Source organism: Rhipicephalus microplus, chromosome 2, assembly GCF_043290135.1.
Source record: "Rhipicephalus microplus isolate Deutch F79 chromosome 2, USDA_Rmic, whole genome shotgun sequence".
NCBI classification, from domain to species: domain Eukaryota; kingdom Metazoa; phylum Arthropoda; class Arachnida; order Ixodida; family Ixodidae; genus Rhipicephalus; species Rhipicephalus microplus.
In genome coordinates, this window is record NC_134701.1 from 24,951,139 (window position 1) to 24,972,882 (window position 21,744).

The 21,744-nt window shown below is 45.8% G+C and overlaps 1 non-coding gene across 1 annotated transcript; it reads left to right on the top strand.

The window, feature by feature from the left end:
• The first annotated feature begins 11,292 nt into the window (after window positions 1-11,292).
• LOC119170910 (U5 spliceosomal RNA) lies at window positions 11,293-11,422 on the top strand. Its single transcript, XR_005109782.2, has one exon. It is a non-coding gene; the product is annotated as a U5 spliceosomal RNA (small nuclear RNA).
• The last annotated feature ends 10,322 nt before the right edge of the window (window positions 11,423-21,744 follow it).

The following is a 21,744-nucleotide window of genomic DNA, read 5'->3' on the forward strand; positions in this document are numbered from 1 at the left end:
GTGGAGCCTCGGGAGATATGCGACAATATTGGGGTACATATTATTATCATATGCTTGGCGTGAGTTGCTTAAGTTTGCAGGTTGCATTTTCTTTACATTTCAGTACTTAGTTTTACAACTGCTGCACGACGTGGCCCCTGTTGCATACGCCTTCAAGATGCTCCCACGCTGCTTCAAACCTGAAGACGCCGATGTGGAGCAAGTGTCATCGGGCACCAGACCGTAGAATCGGTCTGGTTCATGGTGACACTTGCTGATAATATGAAATTTATTGCCGGAACCTTTTTATCGATCACCAAATTCTGACCCGGATACGTTGCAGCAACTATACGACATGATTTACAGTACATCAGATCAGTTTATACTTGCAGGTGATTTCAATCCGGATTTGACGTGATATAATGGAACATGTATCGCCTTGACTGGTTGTCGCGAAAACATCAGCATGAAAAACATCATTGATACGTTCGGTCTTACTCAGTACGTTACTGTGGCCACAAGGAATAACAACATTTTAGATTTGCTTTTTTGTAATTCGCCAAATATTGTGGACTCTGTCATGTGAATACCCGGTATCGGTGACCATCTCGCTGTTGTAGCAACTATTAAACATGTCATCAAGAGACCCAAGCCCCGCCAATCAAGGAAAGTATATTTTTATGATAAGGGGGATTACTCTGCTATTTCTCAGGAATTATTTGCTCATTTGCCTGTTTTCGATTGTCATTGCGAGAGCGCCGATGTTTTACAACTGTGGTCTCTATTTAAAGCAAAAGTCATAGAACTAACGGAAAAGTATGTGCCAAGTACAAACGTGGTTAAACTCAACAAGTGCAAGAAGCCATGGGTGACACCAGCGATTTTTAGATTAATAAGGAAAAGACGACGAGTATACAAGGCATTTAAAAGAACCCGTAGTAGTTATCAGTACCCCAAGTTTGTCGAGATAACTAAATAGTATAAATCTAAAATTCATAGCGCAAAGGATCAATACTTCAATCGACTAAACGAAAGTATAAAAACGAACCCAAAGCATTTTTAGAGATACGTAAGAAACTGTGGAGCTGATTCAACAGGAGTAAACGAAATTTTCCATGATGGTCAGATCTTGTCCAGTGATATTGATAAAGCGTCGTGTCTTAATGATTTCTTCCACTCTGTATTTTTACCTCAAACGGATTTTGCGAAATTATTTACGCTGGCAGAGCCACCTCTGGGAACACAGCCATTAATGCCACCGGTTGAACTCTGTGTGAGTAATATTGAATCCCCTTTAAAAAATATAGACGAAACCAAGGCCTTTAGTCCAGATGGTATTTCCCCACGCGTGTTGAAGCGGTGTGCCTGGCCAATAGCATCTTATCTTTACCTAATATACAAAAAATCGCTCTCTACTGGGGTTCTGCCTGAGGACTGGAAAATGGCTTTCGTGGTTCCCATTCACAAGGGTGGTTCCAAAAAAAAGGCCAACAATTATAGACCTATTTCATTAACATCTATTCCCTGCAAAATACTAGAGCACATTTTCTATAAAGACATAATGAAACACTTAGTTCAACATAAATTATTAGTTGATGATCAACATGGTTTCTGCAGGGGCCCGTCTTGCACAACACAGCTGATTGAGTTCTACCATGATTTAGTGTCCGAGGTTGATGACAACGGTCAAACAGACTGTGTTTTCTTAAGATTTCAGAAAGGCGTTTGACTCCGTGTGCCATCCCTCGCTTCTTTGCAAACTCGAAAGGGCAAATATTAATAAAAAAGGAATGAATTGGATAGCCTGTTATCTATCACAGCGTCAACAATGTGTCATTCTCAATGGTACTACTTCTTCTACGGTGGAAGTAATTACATGGGGTGTCCCTCAAGGGTCTGTTTTAGGGCCGCTACTGTTCTATTTTACATTAATGATATTCCTGATGGCATTACTTCTCGAATACGTTTATTCGCTGACGACTCAGTTTTGTACAGAAAAATAAAAAAAATGAACAGGATCGCATTGAATTGCAGGCTGACCTTACCCGAATTGTGCAATGGTGTGATAAGTGGAAAATGCAACTTAATGTGAAAAAATGTGTGCACGTGTCTTTAAATAAAAAGAAGAAAAAAGGATGAAGCACGTTACTTTTTGAATGATGACGTCATTGATCATTAATCAATGTATAAATACTTGGGTGTAACACTTACGAGTGACTGTTCATGGAATGCGCATGTGCATGCTGTAGTTTCAAAAGCTGCCAGAGCCCTAAATTTCATTCAACGAAATCTGAGATCCTCCCCTGCTGTCCTAAAAAGTACTGCGTATATTTCGTTTGTATGCCCGATTTTGGAATATGCATGTTGTGTGTGAGATCCGCGCCAAAAGGCCTTGATTGATCTGATTGAGAAAATGCAGAACAGAGCGGCAAGGTTCGTTCTCAGTCGGTATAAGCGAGGTGACAGCTGTACTGAAATGAAAAACGAGCTGGGATGGGAAGTGCTCTCCTCTCGCAGAAGAAAATTGCGTTTGAAATTGTTATTTCAGATATACCATAAGACTGGCATCAATAAAGACACTTACCTTAAACCACCGCATTATCTGTCTAGAAGGTCTGATCATGACCTTAAGATTCAAGAATACCGTACTGGAACGAACCTTTATGCTAATTCTTTTTTTGTTCATACTGTACAAGAGTGGAATCAATTGTCTTGTGACCAAGTGTGCTGTCTTAACGAAGACTTGTTTTTTTTTTTCAATGCTGTAACCCCCCCGCTTACACGCCTTTGGGCAAAGCAGGGTATTTCTGAATAAAGAAAATAAAGAAAAAGCAAAAAGAAAGCGCGCTTGCTGAACCGCGAGCTGACGGCTATGCTAAAGCGCTGGCCATGTGTTCGCATCTTGAACGCCGAGGTAAGCTTGCGCTGGCATGAAAAGGCCGTACTGTCGTGGGCGGCTCGCAGTTAAAAAAAAAAAAAGAACTACTTAGCCGCGCTAGTCACTCATTGTTTGCGGTAAAATCATGTAATAGAGGTCTTTAGGATTAAAATGCCGACATGCGGATCACGACCGGCACTGCCAACAGACCCGAATTAAGCGGAATGTAAAATAGCGAAATGAATGTACTGGTACAAAGCACGTCAAACCCTGAAGACAATGGTAACAACATTGGACATGCTCTTAGCCAGAGTCTCATTCAAACGCGTCTGCCGTCGGGAGAGCCGGTTTGTGCTATTTGTGTTGCACGGGAAACCAGAGCATTCTAGTGGAAATTGCATAACTCAGGTAGTTCATTTTACTTTTGTTGAAGTGAATGCATGTCTTCAGTGTCCTCCAAAACGAAGGTAGGTCAGTATTCATATAATGATTGGCTCAGCAGAGAAGTCTTTTGCAACGGATTCAAGACTGCTGGCAATATCCATAATGTTAGCTGGTTTTCACCTTTGTTTGAGACGTTCCATTTAACAGTGCAGCATGCATCAATTTGTAGAGAGCTTAGTGCAAATGGTTTTATTCCCACGTTTTTACATACGTGGCACTGCTCTTGGGTTACATACACAAAGCAGCTTTTGCCGGTTGTCTGTGAAAGCCCACCACCTGTGGCAGCCAAATATTTACAAGGTGGTCAAACTGGGCATCAGAAGTATTGGCTTTCAAGAATTTTGTGGACATCTAAAAGTAGACTGAGCTTGCGTTTTACCAGAATCGCCTTCATATTACCAGAGTCCTTCAATGCTTATTAAAGGACTCTGATATTACTTATTTTTTGACAGTTTCAGTTGAAGAGCTTTACTTCAATGCTGTCACGTGGACTTCGAGAGAGTTTCGTTCGTGAGCTCCATGTTTTCATGACAACAAGGGCTTTGTAGAAGCTTTGCCATTTAGTTGAGATTACAGAGATTACCTTCTCTTCATCAGGCTCAGAAAAGCCATTGAAAGCAGCAACTTTGAGTGTACATTAGCTACAGCTCGTTAGCATGTTTAACTAACACTACAAACTTGACCACTATGTAAGAACTTGGTTTTGGAAGAGTTGGTGAGAACTTATGATTTTAGTGCTAAATAGGCTAACTAATGTAAGAGTAAGAGCATGTGCTTTTTAGTGCTAAAATCACAATGTTGAGTTGATCACTATACTTGCATATACTGCAATCTAAAAAAATATAGAGTAAAAAGGGTCTTTTTGTCCCACAACAATAATCGTCATCCGGCTTGCTTGTGTTTCAATTCTTAAAAAAACCTGTGATTGTAATGGCAATCGGCTTAATGCATCGCTGTTCTGATGGTTATTGCTATCCCTGTAGATGATGCCGTAGTCATACGTCGATAACTTGATGCACCATCTGGTCATTTGTGGAGAAAGAACTTGAGCCGTTGGCTTTCGTAGACCCAATATGCCGAGCAGTAGTTGATGGTCAGTGGCGAAAGTCACCTTTCTACCCTCAATATACTTCTGTGCTGTAAACACCACAGCAAGGCATTCTCTGTCCAACTGAGCATAATTGCGTTCGTCCGGCCCTACAGTTCGAGATGCAAAAGAGATTGGCGCCTCTCTATTCTAGTCGTCGCATTGAGACAGAACAGCTCCTATGCCGTATGGTGAAGTGTCACATGAGACAAGAAGCTCCTTCAGTTCGTCCTAGTGTGCCAATACAGTCTGACTGAGAAGCAATTGTCTTAAGCTTGTCAATTGCTCCCATCTCCACATGACAATCTTCTGAAGAAGCTGGCAGAGACAGCTGGCAACTGTTGCCCTGTTCTTCAAGAATCTGTCGTAGAAAGCTGGCATCCTGAGAACTTGAAGACACTGTCCTGACCATATGCGTAAGAGAATGTTGTCAGTCTGAAGCTGTGGTGGGTCATCTATTCATGTGGCCTTGAACATGGCCTCACTGATGAGTGTGCAGGTTGCACGCAAGTCGACTTCAGAATCCAAGAACGTGACAATCCAAGAACTTGACAATCAAGAACTTTCTTGACTGTCAAATCCTTTTCTGCAAACAGCCGTTGCTGGACCTGCTCATTCTGAAGACCGCAAACGAAACGATCACGCAGCATTTCGTTGTGTAATGTCTGCTGTAGTGTCTGTGCTTGTCCCAAAGTTGCATTCTGCTGCTAGCGTCTTGAGCGCCGTGGCGTAATCACTAACTCAGTGAAATCGCTGAATCAACTACAGGAAAGAACAAGTTAACAGTCGTAGCTCAGACATTCAAGTCACTGCCAGCTTGCGTTCAATGCAAGGCCCGCGCACATGCCTTAGCTGTAGAACAGTTGCGCGTGCACTTTGTTGTTGTCGTCATCTGAGGCGACATGTCACTTGCATATACTGCAATCTGAAAGAATATCGAGTAAAAAAGGTGTCTTTTTGTCCCATAACAATAATCGTCATCTGGCTTGCTCCCGTTTCTTTTCTTGAAAAGACTGCGCTGGTCACTTTCCTATCGAGCATCCTATGTCGCGCTGACAGCGCGTATGCCATTGGTGACCGGGTAGTGCCAGGCTTGCGGTAAAAAGGCGAGGAAAGGAGCGCAAGATAGATGAAATTATTGCTGTGGGGCGAAAATACGCCCTTATAACTCTATCTTTTTTTAGAGTGTATACTTAAGCAGTCCGTATATTATCCATCTTGATGACCGAAGGGCAGCAACTAATTGCCTCTGGGACTGAAAAAACTGTTCCGCTCACGCACTAAGTGATCCTCCCCGAAGGCAGGGTCACCAGCTGAGCGGCTCTTGGGGTTAGTCTAGAGCAGGGGACCGCAATCTTTTTCAAGTGGAGGGCCGCAGTATGGCATGAAGCTGGTGAGGCAGGGACCACACGTTAGAGCGAAGAAAGGGGGTGGTTGGAGAGGGGAATGGAGTATGCTATGCACGTAAGGAGAAAAACATTTTGCAAATTGACAATAATGTATTGATGTGCAAAAGTGGAATAGAAGTCATGTTCATTTTCAGCACTCACCTCATAGGTTCCAAGTTATAAACATAGGTTACAAAAAAAAAACTTATCGTGACTTTAGATTCAGGACATTGTTAGCCAACTCGCAAATGCTATCTATATCAAGGTCGTGTGAGCGAGAGACTTTGAACATTGCGGAAGTGTTTCTAAGTTAGTGGAAGAGCAGGAAGGGGGGAAGGAAGGAGAGGTCCAAATTTGTGCCGGGGGCCGCATGTGGCCCGCTGGTTGCCGACCTCTAATCTAGAATATCCACCTTTGACGAAGTGCTGCATGCTTCTAAAATTGTATCCAACAATAGGGACCGAGCGTCAGACTTGCACGGTCAACACTTGTGTGAATCGGATGTGCTGAATAGTTCACATCAGGATGTGCATTGCTTCCACTTTGCAGATTTTTCTGCCCATTTTGTGCATGTCCGCTGAGTCTGGCTACAGCCATGTCTTTCACAACTTATAGTCCAAGAGCCTTGCTGATTGCACTGGCCATTTTGTATCTGTTCGAAGCAATTACTCTGTTAACGTTGATCGAAACAACCTGATTCTCTCTTTTTACTGTAGTAGCACTGGAGTGTGTCGATAGAAACTACGGCAATACCTGGGACTCGTGACACTCGCGCACTATCGATGTGGATTTCCACCTTGTCCTTGTCAAAAGCACCTTTTAGGTATCACCCGAAGTCGTTCTCATGGCATGATTTTCGTGGCCTTATAGTATTTGTGAGTAAAGTCCCCTTGAGAAAGAGAGAAATAACATTTATTTATACATCCGGCGTGTAGGAAGTCCCTGGCCTTACAGGGCGCGGATGTTCCCTATCTTAAGATTACGGCTATTAGAGTCCGATAATCTTAGAGCCCAGACCTCGAGGATGTTGTGCTCTGCCTAGGCGACAGTTGCTCGGGTGCCTCCGCGCCCGTTAGACGGATCGTCGGCTCCTTTTCTCCGTTGCTTCGCCAAAGCCTCCTCAAGCCGCTGGAGGCTCATTCCTTTGTTGCATGCCAATGTACGCTAGAGCACGAACAAGGTTGTGGATTATGCCGTCTGCTTCAGCTTCATTCTCAGGTGGCCTACAGGATGCAGTAAAGGACGTCTTCTGAGATGTCTTTGTCTTCTCAGCCTCAAAGGTTGACATTTTGGGCTTGACAGGATGACGCTAAATACTCACAAATTAGGTCATAAAGCGTCTTTTCTCGATCGGTAACCATCTCAGTGTTGCAATATTTGCGCTATAAACTACGGCTGTGTTTCACTGTGGCCTGGAGACTGTCATTCTCATTCCACCAGTCCCCAGGTGTCTTTCGTTTTCTTGTCTCCAATGCAGAATTCTTTTTGTGCTTCGTACTGAGCCCCAGTTTGAGATGAATGTTTGACACAGCTAATACAAAGGGGGAGCCGGTATCAGGCCTTAGGTATTCTTTCACAACTAACTGTCCGTCCAGACATGCTGTGTTCAGCCAACCACTTTTTAGCTCTGTCAAGCATTGCCTTGCAAGCCTTACTCGCTGCCGGCAGCCACCTCATATGCCCACTTAACTCTTTCTGTACTGCATCCACATGGCTTTGATAGCCCACTATCGAAAGTTTGAATTGCTGCATTCGAGACATCTCGTGTCTTTCGCGAACATACTGCACCATCCATCATGAAGGAGAAAATCTGTCATTCAATTCATGTCGTTTTTTCCCCCTGTATGGCCTTGGTTTTTGAATGAGCTTCGAAGTTGCGCGATCGTCTAGTGGGAAGCAGATATGGTCACAGTGAGGTTCGTGTGCCCTTTTGTCTGTTGTGAACCGAGAATGCTGGCCCTCGTATGTCGCTGATGAGGGTAGACTTAGACTGGGTAAAATTAGTTCGTTTATTCGTGATGCGCACCCAGCGCATTTTGAAATCCGTCTCTTCCGGACCCTCCCCTCGCGTCTGTTAAAAACAATGCTGCACGGGGTCGTTTCAAGTTCATTCACGAAGGTCTCGTGTGAGGGTCACATTCTCACGGTCCCAGCACGGTGCCTCCTCTTGCGTCCGTTAAAAACACTGCTGCACGGGGGTCTTCTCAAGTTCATTCGCAGAGGTCTCGTGCGAGGGTCACTCTCTCAAGGTGCACGGTGCTTCCCCTTAGCATTGTCCCACTGCTCACTTTTTTTTATCCAAGTCACAGGCACCGCGCAGTTCAACCTGACAACTTTGCTGCAGTATTGGGCAGTAACTAGTTGTTTGTAACATGTTATCGGTAACTACTTACTTTTTCCAGTATTTCCAACGGTAACTAGTTAACTTTAAGATAAAGGAACATGTGTAACACTGTTACTTTTTTATGCAGTAGCGGTAGTGGAATGTACCGTTAGAGTTACTTTTTTTTAATCTCGTAAAAAATTATTTAACCGCAACACTTGTTAGAAGCCATTGTTAAATGCTTTTGACTTTTTCGAACTTTCTTCACCACATTTTCTCCAGGTTCTAGCTTTCCAAATGAGGGCTCACTCATAGTTAAGAAGTCGCTGAGAGGAATATTCATTATACAAAAAACGCGGCGTACGACAAGGACACAAGAAGGAAGAGTAGACGCCACAAACGTCGACTACCAACTGAGGAAGCGCACAAAAGACGAAAAAGAAAGAAGACGCGAAAAACTTGTCTGTGCATGCCCATGTGCAAGGCTACACTATCAATCCGGCACACGTGGAAAACTGCGTGAAAGATAATTGTTGAGACATTTTATTTCCTCTTTTTGCAATTGACGGTTGGCTTACGCATGCGCTACCACTAATTTGTTGCAAGCATTTTGTGCGCTTCCTCAGTTAATAGTAGGCATTTGTGATGTCTGCTCTTCCTTCTTCTGTCCTTGTTGTACGCCCTGTTTTTTGTAGAATGAATACGTACCAACTAGCTCAGCTTTCTGTTATTGTAAGAAAGGAATATGTTCTCTGCAGAAGACCGTATTTGGAATTCACTTGTCAACTACGTGTCGTACATCAATAATGTTGCAACTGAACAGCTTGCCAAGTTCACGTTCCACTTTTTAGAGGGAGAAAGACCTATATATTCTTTTTGACTCTTGAGCTGGTAGCTCTCGTGTTGTGCCAGGGGAGCCTCCTTTCGAGGCTTCGAGCTAATCGTGTTTGACAGACAGGTGGCTAGAAAATGGCAGCTTGAAACGACTGAAAGTCTGATGTGCCATAAACTAATGAATAAACAAAAGAAGAATTTTAAAGGCTCTTTTTTCTTTGTTAGACAGATAATTATAACAAACAGATAAGCCAAGGAAAATATAGGGAATGTTATTTGTAGTGAATATAATCAAAATGCCAAGAAAGTAAAAAAAGAAACGGGCGAACAGATAACTTGCCGCTGGCAGGGACCGAACTCGCACTATAACGCGTCCAACGCTCTACCAACTGAGGTACTGTGGTTTCATTTTTTTTCAGCTTCTTTGTGGCTGACTGTAAACGTCTATTCCAACTTAATACAACAATTCAGAAATCGACAGATGTTCCGCCTCCTATGCAGGTGCCATCTTCAGTACACACTGGCAACAAAAACAAGAAAGAGGAAAAAAATAGCGGACTTCAATCAGTTCATCAGCCACTCATCTCCTTGCAAACATCCGGCGAGGGGCCGCGGTTGCTATTGCAAGCCGATTCGTCGTGGGAAATGAATGACTTTTTCAGAAGTTCCCCTCCCTCACTCTTGCTCATGAGCCAGTGTCATTGCATTGTTTAGGTCAAAGCTACATACACCCTGTCCAGCAGTGTTCAACAAGCTCCATCTAAGAACGCGTTGTATGGTCGACTTTACCAACCTTTGCTTTCCTGGTACTTTCCTGGTTCTTCCCTGATCCATTGCTGCCCGTTTCATCGGTGTAGTTACGTCGCTTCGCAATCCCCGCATCGTACTTGTAGATAATTCCATACTGATCGTTTCCAGGTGTGCGGTTTTTGGTTTTTGCGAACATGTGTCCCAAGTTATAGCGGGGCTTAAAAGCGGTTTGTATGCCTAGGGGACGCAAAGCTGTCTGAACAGCGTCTGACACACAATGAACAACATAGAGAATAGACTTGATTGATGTCGGCTCCACTCGTTACGCACTCCCCGTTCCTCTTCATACGTTTTTATTAAATATATTCTGTAATTTCATATGCAAGCAATTACTTATTTTATGTTGTAATGAAAAAGTAATGACGTTACTTTTCACAGTAACTAACTGTAACAGTGTTACTTTTTACTGGTAACGTGTCCATGACTGCTCTGCCGTCACTGTGTTGCATAAACGTCCCGTGATGCAACTGACCAATAGCCGACGTCCGTATTTGTTGCTTCCTGTAAAGGCTGAATAATGCACTTTAATCACAGAGGGAGTGCAAAGTAGGGATGTGCCACTCACTAAAAGCGCGCTTTCCTATCTGCGTGCTAAGAAAGTATATTTCTTTTAAGATACAATACCAACCAGCCCAAGTAGCTACTCTTTCGCAGAAAAAAAAAACTAAAAGCCCGCAGTACCATGACCAGTATAATTCCTATCCATGCATTCATATTCTACCCCAATGAGTGCATGGTTGCCAGCCGAGACAATGCGTCCACATTCACATTAGGTCTACCCCTTCTGTGCATTATTGTGACATTAAGCTTCTGTGGTGCCAGTGGCCAGCACGTCAACCATGCACTCTAAGCAGACGTCAAAGTGAGGAACTTTGGAGGATTATGGTCAGTCTCAACACTGTGACATTTGCACCAAAAAGCCACGTCTCAAGACACTGTAATGTACATATGGCAGCATAAGCTCCTCTCTCTGTCGTGGCCCAGTGGGTTTTGGTTGGTGTTAGCTTCTTGCTGAGAAAAGTCAGCGGCAATTTCCTGCCATTTTCATCAATTTGAGCAATACATCCTCTTAAAGCTACGTAGGGTGCATCTGTTGCCAGTATGTAACCCTTCCTTATGCCAGCAGCATGAAGTGTCGGCACCCTTAATAACTGTTCCTTAATGGCTCCAAACGCTTTTTGCGCGGCATTGCTCCACGGTATTTGCAGTGGGACCCAGCGCCCTGTAAAATTGTTTAGCGGCAGCACTAACGTAGAGTAAATAGACATGTAGTCACGGTAATAATTACATAGCCCGAGAAAGCTCCGTTAACGTAGCTTCTGCGGCCGAGCATAGTAGCATCATGTTGCCAAATTTCTCCCTTATATTGACTAACAGCACAAAAAAGGATGAGAAGGAAACACAGACAAGCGCTGTGTTAGTCCTTTCTTGCGCTGTTAGGCAATTTAGGGGACCACCAACTTGCGAAAATTTTGCATTTTCTCTTATTTTTGAAACTATGCTGTGGCCCCATGTTCCCTACTTTTTTTTGTGTGTGTATGTGTGTGTGCGCATCAGGTCCTTCCTCACCTAACCGCACCAATCTTTCACCTTTTATTAAAGATTGCCGTGGGGAAGGACACCCTAATGAGCCTCTAGGTAAATTGACCTATGTTTTCTTTCTTGCCTTAATGCATCACATTTTTCCTAATCACAGTAATTTTTTGCTTCCACAGCATCGCTTTCTCAACTATTCAAAAGAGTCACGACGTGCAATCTTCGTATTTGACGGCTATACCATGTAAACAAAGCCCTAGGCATCAATCAGCTCGCCAAAATCATCGTGGTTTCTCTTGTTCGAGACTTTGGACTCGGAATCCAGTAGCATGGGCGCAGCGAGCCAGGTGCCCACTACAGGGTGCTGAAGTGCAGCCACTGCAACACTAAAGGCCACAGATCCTGGGAATGGTCCAAGTACCTTCGTCTGTTCTCTCTTCATGGTCCAAGACAGCTTTAGATTCTCTTAACGTGTGAAGCAGCGCACAGAAACCAGACATGTGAGGGAAAATATGATTTGACAGGCCAACCCACTGTACTTGCAACTAGGTTATTTTAAAGGGCAAAAGGGAAGTGGTAGCACTTACATACATAAGTGCACCACATGCAACAACTTTATGCATTGTTACGAGCAAAGCTCTTCGTTGCAAGTGGTGTACTTGTGCACATGTGTATTAACTCCACCTTTTTTCCCTTCAAAATAAGCTGGATGCAAGTGCAGTGGTTGGCCTGTCAAATCATATTCCTCCTTACATGCCTGGTTTCTGTGTGCATCTTCACACGTTAAGATGTTCTGTCACCAATTTGCCCGACCCAACTTCCACCCTCACTGAACTCTGACCAAACGGCCCTTGTCAGGACCACCCATGTGTTGTCCGGCGGGTCCGAATGCTTCCAACCGTTACCCTCTCTAGAGATTTCCTGGTCGGCTTGCCTGGCTAGGGATAGTTTTCTGTCAAGGTAAGGTTGTATATTGTGTATAATGTAAGCATTTCACATTCTCCCTTCATCCCTAGTTTCCTTGCAATAGCCTTATTATATGCCTCTTTTTTTTCAGAAATTTCAGTAAGCGTTGTAGTGTTCCTACTTAAAAGAACGGAACAGCATTATAGCTTCAGTACGAACTGGCATCCATCTTAATTTGCTTTATTTTTAATTTTATCATTCTCTTCTTTCCTGCCCCGGCTCTCGTGCTTCTTATTCACCGGTCCCAAGGCTGATACCACTTGAAGCGTTTAACTATCAACAGCTACTGCAGCTACAAGAAGATGCAGGAAAGTTCGTATAGGCATACACAGTAGTGGCTGCATAGATCAAAACACCATTGTTGTCCCCGCCGGCCGCGTTCGTCTCCATCGGCCGTCTTCTTCTTCTGCTTCGTCGGGACCAGCCAGCCCCCAACACAGCAATGGTGACGAAGATGGGATAAGAACCCATTTCGTTCTCCGTGTTCGCCTTTTTCTTGCTTCTAACGGACCTACCCTGCTAACCCTAGACGCTCTTTGTTCCCAGCAAGGTGGCTGCTGCGTGCTGCGTCGCTTCATTCCTTTTTGTCTTGTCTTGTCTCCTAGGAGATCTTGTATCATACCCACAGGGGGGATTTGCCACACTGTACCTCATAATAGATCATTTTTACTACGCTTGCTAAAAAAATAAAAAAATAAAGAAAAATTAGATAGGAAGCATAATAATGTTCCTTTGAAAAAACGTGAAAAATTGCAGAAGAATGCGATAAACCAGAATATATAAAACAAATTAACAAGAATGAGGAAGGGGGAGAAAAAATTGGATATATCTGGCAGTACCACTAGCAGCGTATCCTTCCGGTTGCCTGAATGAATTTATGTAGCGCTGACAGAATAGCACTGCGGCCCACACCCAACTGACTGGCTCCAAACGATAATAGGGTGGATGTATTGACTGGTAATCCGAGCATACCAATCGGTCTTTCAAGAATCATTCGGCGCAGTGAGGTGAAGCGGCGGCATGTGAGAAGAAAGTGATCTATTGTTTCCGGTTCATAGCAAACTACACATAGGTTAGTTAATGAAAAACCTGATTTGTTGAGATAAAAATTTAACAGAGGAACTCTACAGCGAAAGCTTGTGAGGGTCACGTCACATTGACGGGAAAGGCATTTTGCGGTGTTCCGTGGGAATTGCAAGTGCCGAAATTCTTCAGATTGTAGAAGCGACGTTTCGTTGATTTTTAAGATTAACAGGCGTTTGAATCGTTCGGCAGTGGAGGAAACTGTGGAGCTACTAGCACCACCGGGAAATTTAAAGATGCCGAAGCGAGCGAATCAGCAATTTCATTTAGTTCAATTTCAGCATGCCCGGGGACCCAAATAAATCGAACTTCTGATAGGCTATGCGGTACGAGAGACCAAAATATCCTGAGAAGAGGAGACTTCTTTGCGGACGTTAGATGTGTACATACAGACAAAGCATCCAAAATAATAATAGCTTTTGATTGCTGATAATTTAGTTTTCGAAGAGCCAGTGTAATAGCCAGGAATTCTGCGAGATAAATTGGTGTGAAGTCAGGCAATTCCTTTTTCATTCAGCTACGCCGCCTCTGTCGTCTTCTTCAAACAGTGTGCTGGCGTCATTTTCTTCTCGTCTGCACCTCTCCATTCTTGCTTGAAATGGCATCTCCTATTCCACCTCCCCTATTTCTTCATTCGCCCGGAGACCCGCCACTTCCGTGGGCGGACTGGAAATTAGTGTTTCAGGCCTACGCAGACGCGGCCGGGGAGGACGCTAGCAAGCCCGAGCATCGCAAGGCCCTGCTGCTCAACGCGTTGGGCCCTGCCGGGTTAGATTGGATTGGATTGGATAAACTTTTATTTGGTCCTCCAAAACACAGATCACTGTGTTGCGGGCAGCTCCCACGTGGGGACTGAGATGCCAAGCTCCTCAGCCGCCTCGCGGGCTTGGTACCCCTGCCGGGTTAAAGCTCTTCTATACTTTGGACGCCACCAACGCGTCGCCGATGCCAGCGTCAGGCGATGCCTTCAAGAATGCTGTTGCTCTTTTCGATGAGCATTTTAAAGATGTCTCGTGCGATTATCTCGCACGCGTAAAATTCCAAGAAAGGCGACAATTGCCTGGCGAGCCAGTCGCCGAGTTCAATACTTCTCTTCGAACGCTCGCCGCGTCGTGCGGCTTCGGCGCGCTCGAGGACGATATGATCCGCCATCAGCTTTTCACCGGGGTAGCCTCGCAAAACGTCCGCTGCCGCATGCTTCAAAAGGGCTCCTCGATTTCATTATCCGAAGCCCTCTCGATTGCGCGAGAGGACGAGCTTATTCGCTCCCAGTTGGAGCAATCCGCTCCGCATTCAGTGCAGCAACTTTCTGCTGCGGGGGGCCAAGGCGGCGGCTCTTTGTTTCACGGGACGCGTCAACATAACGGCCCTTCATCTTCGTCTCGGCGTGGCGGCCAACATGAACGCCCGCCTGCACAGTCCTTTCGTGGCGGCCAACATGGCGGCCTCTCTGCGTCGCGGGGGCGAGGAAGCCGGCAATATGGTGACCCCATTACACCAAATTCTGGTTTTCAGGAACAGCACCGAGCTCCTAACTCGCGTTCGCAATTTTTTTCTCCAAGCGCAACCGCGCATTGCTTTCGTTGCGGATCGGCTCGGCATTTAGCCAACTTTGCGCAGTGTCCCGCGAGAAACCGCACTTGTCTTGCGTGCGGAAAAATCGGACATTTTCAGTCCGTATGCAATTCTCGTCCAGCAAATCTTCCTGAACCAGTTTCTTCGTCCGCTCCTTCGAGCACTGCACAGACCAATACGGTCACTGTTTTAAATGTGGATGGCCTCCACACTACGTCCGAGCCCAGCATCATAGCTCCAGTGGGCCATGTGCCCTTGTCATTTCTCGTGGACACTGGTGCCTCAGTCTCTTTAACCAGTGCCGCTGACTTTCATAGTCATTTTTCCAACATTCGGCTTTTGCCTTCACACATCGTTCTACAAACATATTCCAAGAAAACGATTGATAATTTAGGCCATTTTACAGCTCAGGTCTCCTATCGCAGTCGCACTGCTTCCATTACTTTTTATGTAACTGCCAATGGCAGCTCGCTTTTGGGACGTGATGCCATCAGGGCTTTGTCCATCAACATCGTCGGTGCGTCTATGACGTGTGCTCAAGTCGACGTCCAAGATGATCTTCCGGCCAACGTGCCTTCTGAATTGCACCACCTGTTCACCCGTGAACTGGGTTGTGTGCGCGGTTTTGTGCATAAAGTAATGCGTCGACCAGGTGTGTGACCTGTGCGTGCCAAGCTGTGCCGCATTCCTCTTCTTCTCCGTGAGCAAGTCTCTGCGGAACTGTCTCGCCTTCAAGCCAGCGGAATCATCGAGCCTGTCTCTGCTTCCGACTGGGTTTCTCCACTGGTCGTCGTCAAGAAAAAAGATGGATCCCTTCGACTATGCGTCGACTTACGAGAACCGAACAAGGCGATCGTCGTAGACGGGTTTCCACTTCCTCACATTGAAGAACTGCTTCATCAGCTCTCTGGAGCGGTATGTTTCTCCAAGCTGGACCTCGCGTCCGCTTATCACCAAGTTGAACTTTCTGAATGCAGTAGAGACTTAACCACATTTGTATCACACGAAGGCATGTTTCGGTTTCGCCGCGTGTGTTTCGGGCTTGCATCTGCCCCTGCAGTGTTTCAGAAAATGATGTCAATTATTCTTAAGGGTTGTAATGGCGCCCTTTGTTACTTGGATGACATTTTGGCGTGGGGACGTATTTGCGAAGAGCACGATGCTAACTTGCATACTGTTCTCAACCGCATCAGTGAATGTGGTATGAAACTTAGTAACAAGTGCATTTTTTCTGTGAATGAGTTACAACTTCTAGGACATAATGTCAGTTCCCGCGGCTTGACACCTGTTGAATCTAAAGTTCAGGCCATTGTCAATGCCCCACGGCCTACTGATGCTGAAACCTTGCAATATTTTTTAGGTCTTGTTGGTTATTATGCCAAGTTTGTTCCTCACCATGCTGATGTTGTTGAACCACTGCGTACTCTACTTCGTCAAGCATAGCCTTTTAATTAGTCAGCTGAAGCTGAGCAGAGCATCATTCGAGTTAAGTCAATACTGGCCTCAAAGCCAGCTGTTAGTATTTTCAATGAGAAGCTTCCCATCGTCATCACGACGGATGCGTCCGATGTTGGACTGGGATCAGTGTTTCAACAACTCAGAGGTTATCAGCTGATCACTATCGCTCTTGCATCTCGTACATTGACCCCGCTGAACGCAGATATTCAGTAGGAGAGCGTGAAGCTCTCGCGTGTCTTTTTGCCTGTGAGGAATGGCATGTTTACTGGTGGGGCCGGCACTTCACATTACGTACAGATCACCAAGCACTAGTTGCTCTTCTTTCTGCAGGATCCGAAGGCCGCCGCCCCATTCGCATTTCCCGTCTGTGTGCCAAACTCATTATTTATAATTTCAGTGTTCAATATTGTAAAGGTTCTAATAACGTGGTTGCTGATGCACTGTCGCGCCTTCCTCTTCAGATACCGGTTACTGAAGAGCGAGATGAGGAAGTTGTTTCGTTAGTTACTTCCTGCACTACTAAAGCTGAGCTTCAGGCAGCTACAGCTGCAGATTCCACTTTGTCTCAAGTTCTCAAATATTTACGTGAAGGATGGCCTTCCAAATGTGTTCTTGCTTCTGAATTCTTGCCTTACTTCGCAGTCCGACAGGAGCTGTCTTGTGTCGAGGACTTGTTTTTCCGCGATGAACGCGTGATTCCTCCTGCTTCTTCCCGTAGCAAGCTAATACAGCTTGCCAATGAGGCCCATCCAGGCATTGTTCGCACCAAACAGAATCTCCGAGACAGGTACTGGTGGCTAGCCTTAGACAAGCAGCTCGAGCATGCAGTTTACAACTGCCATATATGTCAGGCAGCTGAGAAGTCTGCTAAACCTGCATTTTCTCCGTTGCAGCCAGTCCAGTGGCCTGATCGGCCTTGGCAGAAACTCGGCATGGACATCATCGGCCTTTTGCATAATGTTCCGCAAAATGCCCGGTTCATTGTTTCTCTCATCGACTACCATTCCAAATGGCCAGAGCTTTGTTTCACACATACGGTTACTTCTGAGGTCATCATTGAGTTTCTGTCTTGAATCTTCTGCCGGGAAGGTTTTCCTGATGCCATAGTTACGGACAATGGTCCACAGTTTCAGTCCCAACATTTCGAGGCTTTTTTTTCACAACGAGGAATTCAGCACTTGAGGTCATCAGTTTTCTATCCCCAATCAAATGGGCAAGTCGAGTGCTTTAATCGCGTTCTGAAGGGACATATACAGATTGCCCAATTAGAGCACCGTCCCCTCAAGCAAGTCTTGACTGAATGTTTAGCTTCGTACAGGTTCACACCACAAGGCACCACTGGAGTGTCTCCTGCTCAACTTCTCCACGGTAGGCAACCACGAGTTGCTCTCGACATAGTCTCTTTGCCTCGTAACATAGCAGTGTCTTCTTCTGATGAAATCCGTACCAGGGTTTTTTCTCATCAACAAGCAATGAAAAAGTATGTCGACACCCGTCGAGGTGCAAACCAGTCCAAAGTTCGCACTGGCGATCTAGTCAAGGTTCGTGTGCCAGGCAAGCGCTTCAAGTATCGGGGTCCTTACAAAGTCTTGGGCCAGGTTAGCCCCACTTCTTCTCGCTTAAGTGATGGTAACATCTGGAATGCTTCGCGCCTTGTTATTTTTCATACGGATTCGCCTTCAACACCTAAAAGTCTTCCCCATCACGTTCCGTCCACGCCTTTCAACTATGCATCAGACTGTTTCTTGTGGCCTCCATGTACAGGCATTTCTTCTTCAAAGGGGGAGGCGTTACTAGTCGGTGTCGCTGGTTCAAGTACACCATGTCTTATGGTTCACTTCGAACCTTCAAATACGGCTGAGATCGTTGAACCGGACTCCGGTCCTCAAAGTTCTTTCGAAGCTCATGCTGCGAGCTCTGATGAGACCGCGAATTTTAACGCTCGATCAGAGCCATCACAATCTTCTACTGCTCTTGATGTGTCACATCAGAGCACAAGTGACCAAGGTGCAGAAACACCTGATTCTACACCCAAAAGGGCCCGCCCTAAGCGTAAGCGGCAGAAGCCGCGTCGGTTCGAAGACTACGTGATGTAGAACTCTTGTTCATTACTTTTCGTGAACATTATTGTTCTGTGCAAAGACCCAATGCATCCAAATCAATATTGTACTGAGTTGTGTACATTTTTTTCAGTGCATTTTCAGGACTCATAATGTGTGAGTTCGGTGTGCCGTTCTCTGAATTTTCATGTGTTCTAACATACATACCTTGTATAATGCGTTGGTACAGATCATGTATAAATATAAACAGTGTATAGGTGAACTTCTTTCGAGGAGGGGATGATTGTTGTGTTCCGGGTTGTTGGTTACGGTTTCGGAATGACATGTGAGGTTGCCAGGGGGTGCCGTTCTGGCATCCAGGATTTCAAGGCGACTGTAAAATAAATTGAGTGTGCGTTGAGTAACCGTGGAGTGCGGTTGTTGTTCTTCTCTTCGGCGCTTCGTGCCAACTCGCGTGTTCGGGCTGGTCGGCGCTCCGCTGGCCGCGTACGTCTCCGTCGGCAGTCTTCTTCTTCTGCTTCGTCGGGACCAGCCAGCCCCCAACACAGCAAACAATGACGATATGGGAGGAGTTTCGTCGTCGGTTTCTTGACACCTTCGGTAACGCGGACCGACGTGAAAACGCAGAACGCCTTGTTGAAGGACGCACCCAACAGCTGCATGAAAGCGTCGCCATGCTTGCTGAGGATATGGTGCGTCTGTGCCACCGCGCGGACCCCAACATGCCCGAGGCTCAAAAGCTAAGCCATCTCATGAGGGGCGTCAAAGAGCAGCTATTTGTTGGTCTTTTGCGCAATCCGCCAACAACAGTGGACGAGTTCTACAGGGAGGCCACCGCAATAGAGCGTGCACTGCAGCAACGGTACCGACAGTCTGATCGCCCAGCCTCCGGCGAAGCTGCAGGCGCCGTCGCACTTACCGCAAGCGACGAGCTTTCTCCACGCCACCTGATTAGACAGATCGTGCGGGAGGAGATCGTGAAGGACAACGCAAAATACACATTGCAGTCACAGGCACCCCTGCAGCAGGAGTCCACGGTAACCTCCGTCGCTGAAGTCGTTCGCCATGAACTTCGACAAGCGTTTGCCTCTCCTCAGCAATATTCCGCTCCACCGCACCGTCTAAACTCGTGTACCTACGCAGACGCTGTGCGTCGTTCATTGGCTCCAGAAGTATCCTACCAGCCGAACGGATACAGCTATGCAGACGCTGTTCGTCGACCCACGCCCATGCCAGCGCCACAGTACCTCGAACCATATCCTCCCAGACAACTCAAACACAACCTCAGGACATCCTCAGTATGCCTCCGTGAGGACAATATGACGCCCTCAGAATGTCCTCTTATGGTACTAGAAATGCACTAATCCCGCCCCCTTTCCGTACACATACAACCTCAGCACATCCTCAAAACAACAATTCAGGACTTTTTCAGTATCTTTTCAGAACAACGTTAGCGTGGCCGGTTCGGTACTGTGGGCAGTGATACTACTTAGGATTTACTTCTTTTCATGACATTTTCATACATCAAAAGAAAAAAATTCTGCCATATCCACGAAGTGAATGATGATGAGTGGGCGAAGCTCCGGAGGTAAAACTGGTAAACCATGAATCCTCTGTACATTTTGCCCACTCGATTTTATTACACCGCTCCCCCTAGCGCACGTCGCCGCACTAAATCGAACGATTGCCTTCAACCAATGACACGCGCCATATGTGACATCATTCCTATTTCATAAGATCTCGCGTCTTTCATCAACTACAAGTACCGATTTCTAGTTTATAACATCTTGCATCTTTTCATCATCAGCTACAAGTACCACCATCTAGTAAACACCACAAGAACTAAACGAGAGGTGGCTACATACAGGAGACGGTACCGCCATCTAGTGAACACTGCAAGAACTAAACTAGAGGTGGCTACATACAGGCTACAGGGGACGCACAGCCCACGCCCTAAGGAGCTTCGCCCCTAAAACACCAACGAGTTCTCGAGTATATATACTGTATCAATCAACAGAGAGGTGACAGTGCAGGACTATTAGAGTAAAACAAACAAAGCTTGTTGACTGAAATTTGTTTATTTAACAGTAAATAATCACAATAGACAGCTTTGTCAGGCATTCGAGTCCGCGTATAGTGTGAAAAAAGAAAAGCAGTATCAAGGCAGTCAACACAGCTAAATCAACTACGTTTGTAATCATCTTCAAAAGTTTGACACAGTGTCCTCATCACCACGTATATCGCGCCCCATGCACTCACTAGTGCTAGAGGCTCCGCAGGACAGCCTATCAGTACACTCGACACGGGCGTTGACTTGACTTGCCCGAGGTCGGGCCATGATTGATGATTGATATGTGGGGTGTAACGTCCCAAAACCGCTATATGACTATGAGAGACGCTGTAGTGGAGGGCTCCGGAAATTTCCACCACCTGGGGTTCTTTAACGTGCACCCAAATCTGAGCACACGGGATTACAAAATTTCCGCTTCATCGGAAATGCAGCCGCCGCAGCCGGGATTCGAACCCGCGACCTGCGGGTCAGCAGCCGAGTACCTTAGCCACTAGACCACCGCGGCGGGGCGAGGTCGGGCCATGTGTCAGATGCAGAAGTCGATCCTTTCACGTTGGGACCAGGCTGCTTCGAAGCCCAATTGATCGCGATTGGCTGTTTTTCCAGGCTGCTTCGAACCACACCTCGCCGCGGTCGGCTGGTGACAAGGCATCCATGATCGGTCTGAACATTGAGCAGCCCAGTGCACGTGTCAACACGGCAATTTACCTACCGTCATCACCTACGACTTACACTCTCACAATATCTCACTTTTAACCATGCACACAAACAACAAAGGGCACGAATCTTTACTAGTTCACTGCACTTTCCCTGACAAGACCGCCGCTGCCATTTTGACAATCAGTTGGCTTGGAATGGCTTGGCTACTTGACTATCTAGAATGATGCCGCAAAGTCAATGGTTGCCAGCTGCTAGTTTGTTACTACGCGCTACAGCGACGTATAATGACTAATTTAGGGCTGTGACATTTAAGAACACACTGTTTCAAATGGACATTTTGCAATACTACCAGGTTCGATACCTAAGTCAATTGATTACGTGTGTCTCATTAGGCGCGGTGCATAATTTGAAAATTTTCTGCAGAAAAACGAGGCGAAAATTTACAATAACTTTATGACTGTAAGAAACAAACGTGTGGAGAAAGTTTTCACGTATGAAATGCATCTATTTGGTGCGCAAAAGTCTTCAGGAAATATATATAAGTGCTCAGTGCAATGCTTTTGTCATCCCCGAAAGATCCTTAACAGGACCT